At 38.3% G+C, this 12,865-nt stretch overlaps 1 pseudogene; it reads right to left on the reverse strand.

The window, feature by feature from the left end:
- Positions 1-1,008: 1,008 nt before the first annotated feature.
- LOC100630585 (CDGSH iron-sulfur domain-containing protein 1 pseudogene) lies at positions 1,009-2,175 on the reverse strand (annotated as a pseudogene).
- Between the last annotated feature and the right edge of the window lie 10,690 nt (positions 2,176-12,865).

Consider the following 12,865-nt stretch of genomic DNA (forward strand, 5'->3'; position numbering starts at 1 on the left):
AACCATATAATCTCACTCATAAGGAGAAGATTAAAAACAATGACAAACAAACACATAGCAACAGAGATTGGATTGGTGGTTACCAGAGGGGAAGGGGGGAAGGGGGAGGGTGAAAGGGTTTTTAGGAACACATAGGTGGTGATGGACTGTAATTAGTCTTTGGGTGGTGAACATGATGTAATCTACACAGAATTCAAAATATCTTTTGATGTACACCTGAAAGTTATATAATGTCATAATCCAATGTTGCTGCAATAAAAATTAATAAAAAATAAAGAAAGAAAATAAAAATATATACACAATTATCAAAACAATATTACAGTGTAATTTTAAAGACTTTATAGAATGAGAATTTATTCCCTTCCTTAGAAAACCAGTGCATGATTTGTCTCCCGTGTGCACCAGGATGGCTCACCAAGTAAGGCAAACTCCATTGATGAATAAATGACAAGCAATAGGGTATATTGGAGTGTAAGTGGAAGCCATTTGGTTTAAAACTAATTTGGCCTGATTTGTTTTTCCAGGAAGGCCTGACGTGGCCTGTTGAGCATGCATTGTACTTCTGCTTTAAACATTTATGATGTCCCAAAGACAAGAATGATGCCCTTAAAGATAAGGATGTATCTTCCCCATCTTGGCATTCATTTAGGGGTAAGCATCGCTTCCTAAAAACTAAGGATTAATTACTAACCTCCTGTACTCACCTTGTGACCACTCACCTGCTGTGCCAGCAAAGCAATCACATGACTATCATAAAAAGAACATTCCCATCATATGTGACATATGCTCTTTGTTCTGAGATGGTATATAACCACTCTGTACACCTTACTTCTTTGATGCCCTTCCTTCCTTGGGGAAGGAAGGCCCTGGGTTATAGTCCTCAAACTTGACTCAATAAACTCACCCCAGTTTTGATTTATAGACTGATTATGGATTACTTGAATCAACACCATGAATATGAAAGCTGCAGTTTGCCGTATACCACATCTAGAACCCAAGGGAGGTGAATTAGACAAAAGTGGTAGTTATTCTAATTAAACAATCAGGTAACATCATGACAAGTTGGTTTACAGCATCAAGACTGTCCATTTTTGTTTCTTTTTTCTGAATTATCTGAAGTCCCATGTTGTCTCCAGTCTGTTTGTTGCATTTTGTGTGAGAGCCATCACAGAATGGGAAATTTTGGACCTCCAACAATGGCAGTACACAGCTTTATTTCCCAAATCCTCTATGTGAAAAGCGTGTGCTATCCTGGGCTTGTCCTGCCGGATGTGAAGGTTTGCTATAGATTTGTTGCAACGATTTTTAACATAAAATCTTTTGTAAGCTGGATAACCAATTGCAGCTGTCCCAACAGCAATGGTAACTGCTGGGATCCATTCAGCTTGTACCCTGGAGGTCAGACTCCATTTTACACTGAAATAATGACAAATTCCAAAAATGCAAAAGAAATCAATTGTTTTCTTGTCGTTATTGATGTAAAAACCAACAGAAAGTTAACAAAAGATAAAATGATATGGAGCCAATGACAATTTAATTGTCTTCTATTCAGAGTATAGATCTTAGATGGAAGAAAAACTTTTCACTCACTAGGCATATAGCTTTACACATCACTGAATCATTCTCTTCAGGTAAGGCTCTCTCCTGGTATAAGAAGTAATCATGAGCTTAAAAAACAACCTGGAAACTTTTCAAGTGTCTCCAGGATGTTTCCCCTTAGACTCTTTGTGGTGTTGTGATTTATAATAAGAAATATATATTTGGTTTTTGTCCCCTTTCTGGAACAGAGCTCCTAAAACCCTTGGAATTTCCTAAGTGATGAGAGTAATCGAGGTGTCTTTTGTTATGTTAATGAGGTGGCTTTTGGAAAGCTCCTTGGGATGGGGGTTGGTTGCCAGGAGAAACAACCATGAGGTTAGAGGGTTGGAACTTTCATTCCCACCTCCTCACCCCCAGGAGGGGAGAGAGGCTGGAGATTGAGTTCAATCACCAATAAGTGATGATTTAATCAATCTTGCCTATGTAATGAAGCCTCTGTAAAAACCCCAAAGGACAAGGTTCGGAGAGGTTCTGGGTCAATGAACACGTAGAGATTTGGGAAGAGCAGCTGGCTCAGAGAAAGCATGGAAGCTCGGCTCCCTTTTCTGCATACCTTACCCTCTGCATCACTTCCATCTGGCTGTTCCTGAGTTATATCCTTTTATAATAAACTGGTAATCTAGTGAGTGAACTGATTTCCTGAGTCTTGTGAGCCACTCTAGCCAATTAATTGAATCCAAGAAGGGGGTCCTAGGAACCTCTGATTTATAGCAGGTAGGTCAGAAGCATAGATGACAACTTGGTTTTGCAATTGGCATCCTAAGTGGAGGGCAGTCTTGTGAGACCGAGCCCTAAACTTGTGGAATCTGATACTATCTTTAGGTAGATAGTGTCAGAATTGAGTTGAACTGTAGGACACCCAGCTGGTGTCAGAGAATTTCTTGGTAGTTTGAGGGAACTGCCCCCTCCATCAGAATTGGAGTCAGAATCATTACTCCTCAAAGTTCCTTTCAAATTCCTCTATTCTGTCAATGGTATCACAATTCTCTTAGTCTCGCAGACTTGAAATTGTGCTATAATTTTGGATCCTTTCTTTTCTTCAATTGTAGTGGCAATCAGTTAATGAGTCCTGATGAATCTTGTTTGTCAATGCATCATGTATTGCCCTCTCCTAACTTTACTTTCCAAATCTCACATCTGAGTCCCGCTTAATAGCTGAATCCTCAAAGTATTGACATACTACTTCTCAAAACGCTAATTTCATCACATCTTCTTATACTCAAGAACCTCCAATAGTCCTCTATTGTTTGATATCAAGCTTTATTTATTTGCCTAGCAGTCTGAATTCTCCTAAATTTGTCACCAAATAATCTATAGATTTTGCTTCTTTCTCCCCACAATGAAGTTTTGCTCTGTGCTCAGCTCCACTCTTCAACCATTTCCACTCTGTTCTTGAAGACTAGCTTATGTGATCCCTTGTCCTCTGACTTTTGGGTTTGGTCCATAGGGAGCACTGTCAAGGGATTTATGGGTTAAATATACCTAAATTTGTTTAAGAGAAACTTGCATTTAAGATAAAGGCAAAAAATCCCAAACAAAATTGTTTTCTCTCCATCCTAACCAGAATCACAGTAAATTATACAGAATCTCACAGAAAAAAAAAGGATCATAAAATTTATATACTCCAACCCTCTTCCAAAGCCAAAGCATTCTTTAGAATAGTCCCTAGCTTGTATTCTCTCTTTTCCAAGAAATTCCTTCCAGTCTTTGCCAGCTTTCACTCTGAGAAAGTTCTTTCCCATATCAAACTTTCTATCTCATCAGTTATATCCATTGCCCCTCTCTACTACTCTGGACCCTTAAAAATAAAAACACAATCTCTCTCCTTATGTTAGTAGTTCAAATATTTTATGACAGCTATTACTTTGTCTACTCTGCCCTAAGCTGGAAATTTCCAGTTTTAGAAACTATGTCTGCAAGAACATGTTTTTAGGACCTATAGAACCTGTTGACCAAGTCTTCCCTCCAGGGCTCACTACCTTATGACAACTCTCTTTTGGCAGGTGCCAGTGCTACTATGTTAGCACTGACTCTTCTGTGGTGTATGAGCTCCTTAGAATCAGTGTGGTGTCATATTCTTTCTTGTATTCCCAGTGCCTTGCCCCAGTTATTAGCACTTTCATATTCATTTATTTTTAAACAAATAGATAAAGTCATGTGTGGCTTAAAGAGGATGAATTCTGAGAAATGCGTTGTTAGGCAATTTCATTGTTGTGATAATGTCATAGAACTAAAGGGAAACAAAATTTACCACTCCTAAATGTGTGTCCTTGACATGAGGATTATTTTAGGCTGATTATTTTTAAGGAACAAAAGACTCAAAGTTTTTCTTGTTACCTTCCCCTTAACTGCCTAAAAGAGTTCAGATGAAAAAGCCTATCTCAGGAAACAAGCTATCGCCTTAGCATAATAACATGACCTAGGTGGTAGACAGGGAGGAACCTAGAAAAGCCTGTTTGTTGGGCTCCCCTTCGTGTCCTTCTGTTTATGTGGCCAAACACTTGTTTTCCAAATGTTTGCTCCTTTTCCTCTACCTGTGAATTGCCTTCCTTCCCTTTGAAGTCCCTGACTCTCCCCACCCCCAACATTTTCTTTTGTCTTTAGCTGAGGATGGTATTTAAGGTGAAAGCTTGGGCCATTTTGGTGAGTTACTCAGTTTTCCTGGGTTTCTCCTATGTATACATGTTATTAAGCTTTCATTTGTTTTTCTCCTGTGAATCTGTCTCATGCCAATTTAATTCTTACCAGACAGAAGAACCTAGAAGATTAGAGGAAAATTTCTTCCTCCCCAACGATACTTACACAGACCTAGATGATATAGCCTAATACCAATGTGGGCTATATGGTACTAATCTTACGGGACCACTGTTGTATATGTAGTAAGCTATTGACCTAAGCATCATTATGGTTAGTGGCACATGACTGTAGACGGATCCAGCTATTCCCCTTTTAATGTTTTGAGTGTGCCTCTCCCTCTCAGAAATGAACTCAGTAGTTCAAATGGGGTCCAACTAATATAGAGGGGCTTGGAGCTATACTCGTTCAAGATAGACTATCAAACTCCCTATAATGCAGCTTGAGATTATATTAGCATCTTTTTTCCTCCAACCATACCAAATACATTTTAAATTAAAATCAAATACTTTTTTTTTTTTTTTTTTGCTGAGGAAGATTTGCCCTGAAGTGACGTCTGTTGCCAATCTTCCTCTTTCTGTATGTGAACCACTGCCACAGCATAGCCACTGACCAGTGGTGTAGGTCTGCACCTTGGAATCAAACCCAGGCCAACTAAGCAGAGTGGTCTAACCACTAGGCAACCAGGGCTGGGTGTCAAATACTTTTTTTATATATTACATCCAAACCATATTCTCTTAGCATGTATTGGTACAAGAGCATTTCTTATTCTTATCCAAATATAGAAATCCATGTTTATCTATGCTAAATTTATTCTGGCTGAATCTATCAAACCATCCTTTGAAATCACCTTGGATTCCGATATCATCCATTAAATTTGTTATCCCTCCTACTTATTTATTTGCTAATTATAAGCGTCTTCTTAATTCTTTCTCCAATTTGCTGATAAAAGTGCCAATTTATTCATTCATTTATTCAATGACTATTAATTGAGCATCTAATAAATGCAAGCACTTATCCTAGGTGTTGGGGATTCAGCAGTAAGCAAAAAAGACATGGTCTTAGCTTTCAGAACAGTGGTTTTCCAACTTTAGCATGCCTCAGAATAACCTGGATGGCTCATTAAAATATATATTATTATAAAGGTTTCCACCTCCAAAGTTTCTGACTTAACAGGCCTGGTGTGTGTGTGTGGGGGTGAGATTTTGCATTTTCTTTTCCTTTTTTTAAAACATATTTCCAATCCTATTTTCTTCTTCTTTTTTTTTTTTTTTTTTTTGGTGAGTAAGATTGTCCTTGAGCTAATATCTGTGCCAATCTTCCTCCACTTTGTATGTGGGACACCACCACAGTACGACTTGACAAGCAGTGTGTAGGTCCACGCCCAGGATCCAAACTCGCAAACCCCAGGCCACCGAAGCAGAGCATGAGAACTTAATCACTATGCCACCAGGCCAGCCCCCAGATTTTGCATTTCTAATAAGTTCCTAGATGATGCTGATGCTGCTGGCCCAGGGCCCACACTTTAAGAACTGCTCTTCTAAGGAGAGATACACATTTCAAGGACTCAATTATAAGTAAATATGACATCACAGGACTGAGGATAGATCTTTGCCTATGGAATATTCCAAGGTTTATTTCATTTTATATGTCATATATAAATATGACAAAAAAAATAAGGTGATAATTAATTATGGTAAGACAGATTATCCAACATATTGGAGAGGAGTGGAGGGCATACTAATAGAAAATCAAACTGCTCTTGGATAGATTAATCAGTTAGTTCAAATGAAATAAAATATTTAATATCATATTTATGCAGCTAGAGTGCTTTTTTAAAATAGTGAATACAGTGGTCCCTCCTTATGAGAGATTTTGCTTTCCAAAGTTTCAGTGACCCATAGTCAACCATGGTCCAAAAATATTAAGCGGAAAATTCCAGAAATAAAGAATTCATGTTTTAAGTTTGCACGCCATTCTGAGTAGCATGACGAAATCTCATGCAGACCTGCACCCTCCTGCTCAGGACATGAATCGTCCCTTTGTCCAGAGCATCCATGCTGTATATGTTACAATACCTACAATATGCTGTTTTCACTTAGTAGCCTTCTCGGTTATGAAATTGACTGTCTCGTGTCACGGTGCTTGTGTTCAATGACCCTTGTTTTACTTAATAATGGCCTCAAAGCACAAGAGTAGTGATGCTGCCAATTCAGATATGCCAAAGAGAAGCTGTAAAGTGCTTCCTTCAAGTGCAAGGTGAAGTTCTTGACTTAATAAGGACAGAAAAAAAAATTACAAGCTGAGATTGCTGAGATCTACGGTAGCTTTTATTACTGTATATTGTTATAATTATCTATTTTATTGTGGTTGCTGTTTCTTACTGTGCCTAATTTATGAATTAAACTTTATCATAGATATGTATGTATAGGAAAAAACACAGTATATGTAGGGTTCAGTGCTATCTGCAGTGTCAGGCATCCCCTGGGGGTCTTGGAACGCATCCTGTACAAATAAATTGGACTACTGTATTGCATTAAATTAAATAACATTGTCTCAAGCATTTTGTCCAGAAACTAGTAAATCTCTAACATTCTATTAATATAACTATGAATGAATGAGTAAATGAAGATCAGAATGTTAAGTCATTTTCAGATCAGTGATCCATAGACAAGTGGCAGAATCTGGACTTGAACTCAGGTGTCCAAAGGGGAACAGTCAACAGCATATTTAGAGCAGAGAAAGCTAATTTCTCAGTCATTATCCTCTCCTAATAAATATAGGAGTTGCCTAGAGTTTGAGCACTTATTTTCACAGCTGCAATTAGGCTTCAGAACCCTGTGAATCCCTTGGGAACTGCCCCTCCTCTCAGATCCTTAAGTATTTTTTGGAAGAAAGCCAAACAGGTATACAAGCTGAACTTTTGAGAGTTGTGATCTGGCAGACTGACTTTAAGGAAAATTCAAAGGCTGGCCCACTCAGATTGGGTCTATTTGGCCCAGTTGAAATGTGCTCTCTCTGTGCCGACTGCCCACCTGGAACAGGGCACTGAAGAGGTGGGTGGTGATTTTTGAAGTTTGCAACACAGGGCCCTTCCTATAGCCTGTATCCAGGTGTCCTGGTTCCAAAGTGATAACTATACCAAAGTGATAACTAGACCTACCACAATGGTTTGTTCGAACCATCACTTGTGCTGTTCTGAGGATGAGCCTAATAATTTGTAAGTCACACTTACTACTCAGCTAAAACCTGCCTACACACTGTCAAAACTTCTAGCATTTATTAGCTCATCAGATGACTAGTTCAGCTCTCAAATATCCAAGTGATTTGGCTTTCATTACGTCAATGGCTCCAAACTTTTTGAAGTAGAAATATCGTATTTTCGCTTGTTTTAGTCTTTGCCTATCTTGAGTCCACTAATAGCTCTATTATTTTATAGATATTTACTCTTGTTAGTCTCTAAGTTCCACAGAAATAGAGGCTACAAACTTTATATTGTTTAAATTAAAGTGAAATACAATCAATTTTATATGAGAATCTCACTCGACTAACTGAAACAATTGAAAGGGTCTGGATGGTTCCATCAGTTTAGAGGCGGAAGTAATGGTTTATATGCACAGGGACAAAGCAGGCTGCTATGGACTGAGTTGTGTTCCCCTAAGTTCACATGTTGAAGCTCTACTTCCCAGTGTTGTGGCGTTCAGAGACGGGGCCTTTGGGAGATAATTAGGTTTAGATGAGCTTGTGGGGGGGGGGGGGTCCCTCGTGTTGAGATTAGTTTCCTTGTAAGTGGAGACACCAGAGAGTCTGCTCTCCCTCTCTCCCTGCCATGTGAGGACACAGCAAGAAGGTGGTTGTCTACAAGCCAGGAAAAGAGCTCCCACCAGAAACCAACCATGCTGCCATCTTGATCTTGGGCTTCCAGCAACCAAAACTGTGTGAGAATGAATTTCTGTTGTTTAATCCACTGAGTCTGTGATATGTTGTTATGGTAGCTCAAGCTAAAACACAAACAAAGCGTTTTAAATGAACCTTTTAGATGAATTAAGCCATCTCTACTAATAACACTCTTACAATTTTTCTGCAAATGAAACAGACTCAATTTGAATTTTTAAAGACTAATTGTCCTGGAACTTTGGCCATTATGAAGACATGACTTGATTGTTAACTTTCATTGTATATCATTGCACATGTAACCTGTTAGAAAACAACAAGCTGACTGTAAATGACTTTTGATGCAATGTGCAAACTCATTAGCAATGAGAAAATAGTGGAAAAATATGCATCCCTTCTCCTTTCTCCTGCAAGAAAATTATTGACACTCAGAACAATGCCTGGAATCATAACTAATTAATTTGGACATGCCATTCTTGGAGTATATAATTTGAAATGCCACATGTACCTCCCTGAATTACAGTTATATCTTAATAGGACATGATAGCAAGCTCAGGTGTGTGAAAGATTCTGAGGGCTTAGAGGGTACCAGTTGTCAGAAAACCAGACAAAGCCATACTCTGAGTCAGTCAGACGTGCAGATTTCCACTACAGGTCCCACAAACAACTGCCTCAAGTGCATTGACAGTCAACTGCCAGAACAACAGTCTATTTCTCAAAGCAGTACTTGTGTACAATCCATAAACAAACTGTCAAAGACATTGTACATCTGGACAACACAGTCATAAAGTTAATTTTGGTTAGAAGAAAAGTACACCCCTGGTTTTAATTTGGTTGGAAGTTCGATCAGGGAAAGAATCCTATTGTGGGCATCTCTAACGTTTCAATAAACATGTGCAACAATGCTATGAGCTGCCAAACATAGAAGATTCTGATAAATAAAATTAACACTTTGAGTGAAGTCAAAGAGAGTCTGAAAGGCTTTATCTTCTAGGCTGTTTAGCTCCATGGACCAGCAACCTGGGCATTCATTATCACATTATAGACTTGGGATTTCAAGATTCATAATATAGAAATAGCTTTCTTCTGCTTATGTGTTCTCTTCAAACTTAGGTGTTCTGCTACCAAGTGGATTATGCTACCATCTATGAAAACCATTGAGCAATTTCTCCTGCCTCACAGGACTGTGGTGAGTTTCTCACTCTCAGAAAGGAGCAACCACCAATATCAAAGGAGTCAAGATCTTCCTGTGCCTTCACTTACTCAGAGCATTTAGAACATTAAACCAGTCTTCCTAATCCTTCTCTTATTCCTGATATTATTGAGTTCCATTTAAATCCAGTGTCTCCAGGCAGGGATATCAGAGAACCAAATATCTCTTTCCATCCAAGTCCTTTTTCAAGTGAAAAATAAGTATATTCATAATGACAGGACTCACTGGAGAATAAGTATGGAGAAAGAAGAAAGTGAATAACTTTCATGATGTTGCGTAAGTGAACCCATACAAAAGTCAGATTCTTTCTACCGTGCTCTTAATCTTTCCTACTTCTCCCCTGAGTAGGCTCTGGTCAACTTCAGAATACAGCTGCCTTCTGTTCTGTTGTTGCAATGGACTCTTAATAGTTTCCATCTGCAGTCAGGACCACCTCTGAAGTCTACTCGGTTCAGATTACCACTAGAGGAAGAGTCCGAGGAGCCATCAGCGCTCAATTATCAGGTGTCACCCCCAACACCTATCTCAGCAGCTTTCATCACCATCCTGGCAGAGGTGCCCTTCATTTACATGTGCCTAGGCTCAAATGTTTTAATAACCTGGGCTCAAGATATTGGCTTTTTAAATTTGAGTAAATCCAACATATAGAATTAGCAGTTATAAATAGATGCATTTGAGAAATTATTCATTTTTATATGAGTTGAAACTTTGGCCAAAGAATTGCCACAATTACCTGAAATAACGACAGCTCCCAGTATTAACTATATTGGTATATAGAACTTGTTTAATAAAATTTTACCTTCGACTATACAGGAACACAAAAATATCACCTTTTATGTCAGTACTTCATATTCTTCAACTGTATTAATTCATATTATCTTAGTTTTATGAACATTGCAGAACAAGAATGGTGCCAATTTTGTAGCTGTAGAATCTTAGAGAAATTAAATGACTAAGATAAGGTCAAAACTCAGACTTCAATTTTAAGACCATGTGCTTTCTATGATATAGTGTCTACCTCTGAGCCTTTACACCTAATAAAAACATTCAGGTGGGTTAACACATGGTATCCATTGCTATTTACAGTTTAAGGATCAAGAATCCTATGTATTAAGGATTATGAATATTAATTCATAGTGAACAATAATGGTGCATCTATGATACATGTTTTCTCAATGTCATCTAACTGTCTATTTTTTTACCTCTGCATGTCTTAACTATAACTTACACACAAGGACTGACTCCATCTCCATATGGAAAATATGAAGGCCTATCGATTTTCTGGTGAGTCAGGAGGCCAAATCTGCTGTTAATCTCATATATCAACCTGTGGTTCATTTCTAATAACTGGGCTTCCTAATAACCTACACTCCTAAAGCCATGATGCAAATCTCTTCCGTCTTGCCCCAGTTTCTGTCTTACTTCAATGCCAGACACTTTTATTCCTCTGGTTTGAGGGACTTTTCTTGTCCTGATAGGCCCTATATCTTCAAACAGCACTCATCACCCCATGCCCAAGGACTTTCATTCTTGTAGCAAGACTTGCTTGATGCCGACATGAGCCTGCCTGCTGGGATCAGGAGGGTTGTGGGTGGAGATACCATAGACTTTAGATCTGACCAGGGTGGGTTTGAATCACTCCCTCTTTACTTTTAGCTCTTAGCTTTAATTTCTACAACAACTCCATGAGGTAGTTATTCAATTCCTGTTTTCCAAGTTGTGAAACCAAAGCAAGTCACTTAACCTCCTGCAGTCTCCGTTTCGTAATTCATAAAATGCTACTATTACTATTATTAACCGGGGCCTAATGTTGACCAGTACTTGAACTGCCCTCCATCATTGCTTTCTGGGCTTTATGGATTCCCTACAGATGCTGGAGCAGGTGTCAAGTCTCCAGGTCCCCTTTATACTTGGTCATCTCTGTTTTATGACAGTCTGGGCTTCCAAATACCCCAGGGACAAATACAAATTGACAAAGCAAAGTATCAAAGTTTAGATAAATACTTTCTTGGTATAGATTTAAAATAGCAAGCAGATGTTATATACTGTGAAATCTGAAACAATCATCCACTTAAGTTTAGTTCAGATTTCCATATATCATTGCCCATCTTTGTGCTTGGAGCAGCCACATGTTCATTTTATCTTGCCTTATTTTTCTTTCTAGTACTTGTCAGTCATTGCTCTCTGGCATGCTGTAGATGTATCTATTTATTGTCAGGCTCCTCCTCATGCATAAAGGACCCTCCTCATGAAAGGAAAGTCGTCTGTTTTGTTCACCTCTTTTTCCCCAGCACATAGAGAAGTGCTTGGCAAACAATGGCACCTTGATAATATTTGTTAATGCAGAAGGAAGGAAGGAAGGAAGGAGGGAGGGATGGAAGAAAGGAAATAAAGGAGGAAGGAAAGAGCATGCTTGAGGTAAGTTTGGAAAGAGAAAAATTTTAATAATTTTGATAATAATGACATCTAAAACTTATTGAGTGCTTACTCTATGTCCTATTCTAAGAAATTGATATGTGTTAAGTAATCTAATGGAGCAAACACATATTAAGAGACAGACAAAATTGGGAAACTGGGCCACAAAGAGGTTAAGTAACCCATGTGTGGTCACACAGCTGATAATAGTGGAGTTAGCATTCAAACGCAGGAAATTTAACCCAGGTTCCACGCTGTTAATTTCCACAATGTATTGCTTCTTTTTTGTAAAATATAATTAATTCACAGAATAAAAAAATGACTGAATATTGATTGCTATTAAAGCCAGTGACTTCAAGAAGCAACTCTAAGACGGTTCTCAGTAATTGTTATTGAATTCTGTAAAGTCAAAAAGTCCTTCTCATTTAGGCAAATTTACAGTGAACACTTGAGGTAAGAGGACTTGGAGAGAGAGAAGGCCCAGGCTGGATCACACATTTCTTGTCCAGACTCGGTATAGATTAATAAATCACAAACAATTCAGAGGACATCCTCATGCAACTCTGAGGGTATTTCAAGGAAACTTTCCATCTGGAATCTGTGCTGATTCTTTTCATATTGTATTTCCCTAAGGATGACTCACAGGAAATTGAGGTTTCAGAAATATGTTGTGTTTTTTATGGCATTTCTCTACCTTCACTGCAGAGGTTTTAAAGATAAGTGATTTTGTGGTTGTGTTTTGTCCCAGTAAGTTTAAAAAATGAAACACACTTTTTCAACTGTTTTTTCATAACTTTTCCAATCATAATAATGTTTATTTTTATGTTACAATAATGACGATGGTGACGATAATTCTGTTGACTGTGGTACAAATGTTCTAGTAAATGAGAGTGAAAAAAAAAAGCCCTGGATAATAGATAAAACTGAAGTCAAAAAACAGTTGTTGGATAACCATTATGTGTATTGAGCTGTGCTACATATTGTGAGGGGTAGGAAGATGTATGGCATCAGCGCTGAGTCAAAGAATGCAGTCTGTTTGAAGAGTCAGAGGTAGACCAGATGTCTCCAGCAGGGGGTGGAGGTGTAAGTATGAAACAGACACAAAGTGCA

Source organism: Equus caballus, chromosome 5, assembly GCF_041296265.1.
Source record: "Equus caballus isolate H_3958 breed thoroughbred chromosome 5, TB-T2T, whole genome shotgun sequence".
Classification (NCBI taxonomy): Eukaryota; Metazoa; Chordata; class Mammalia; order Perissodactyla; family Equidae; genus Equus; species Equus caballus.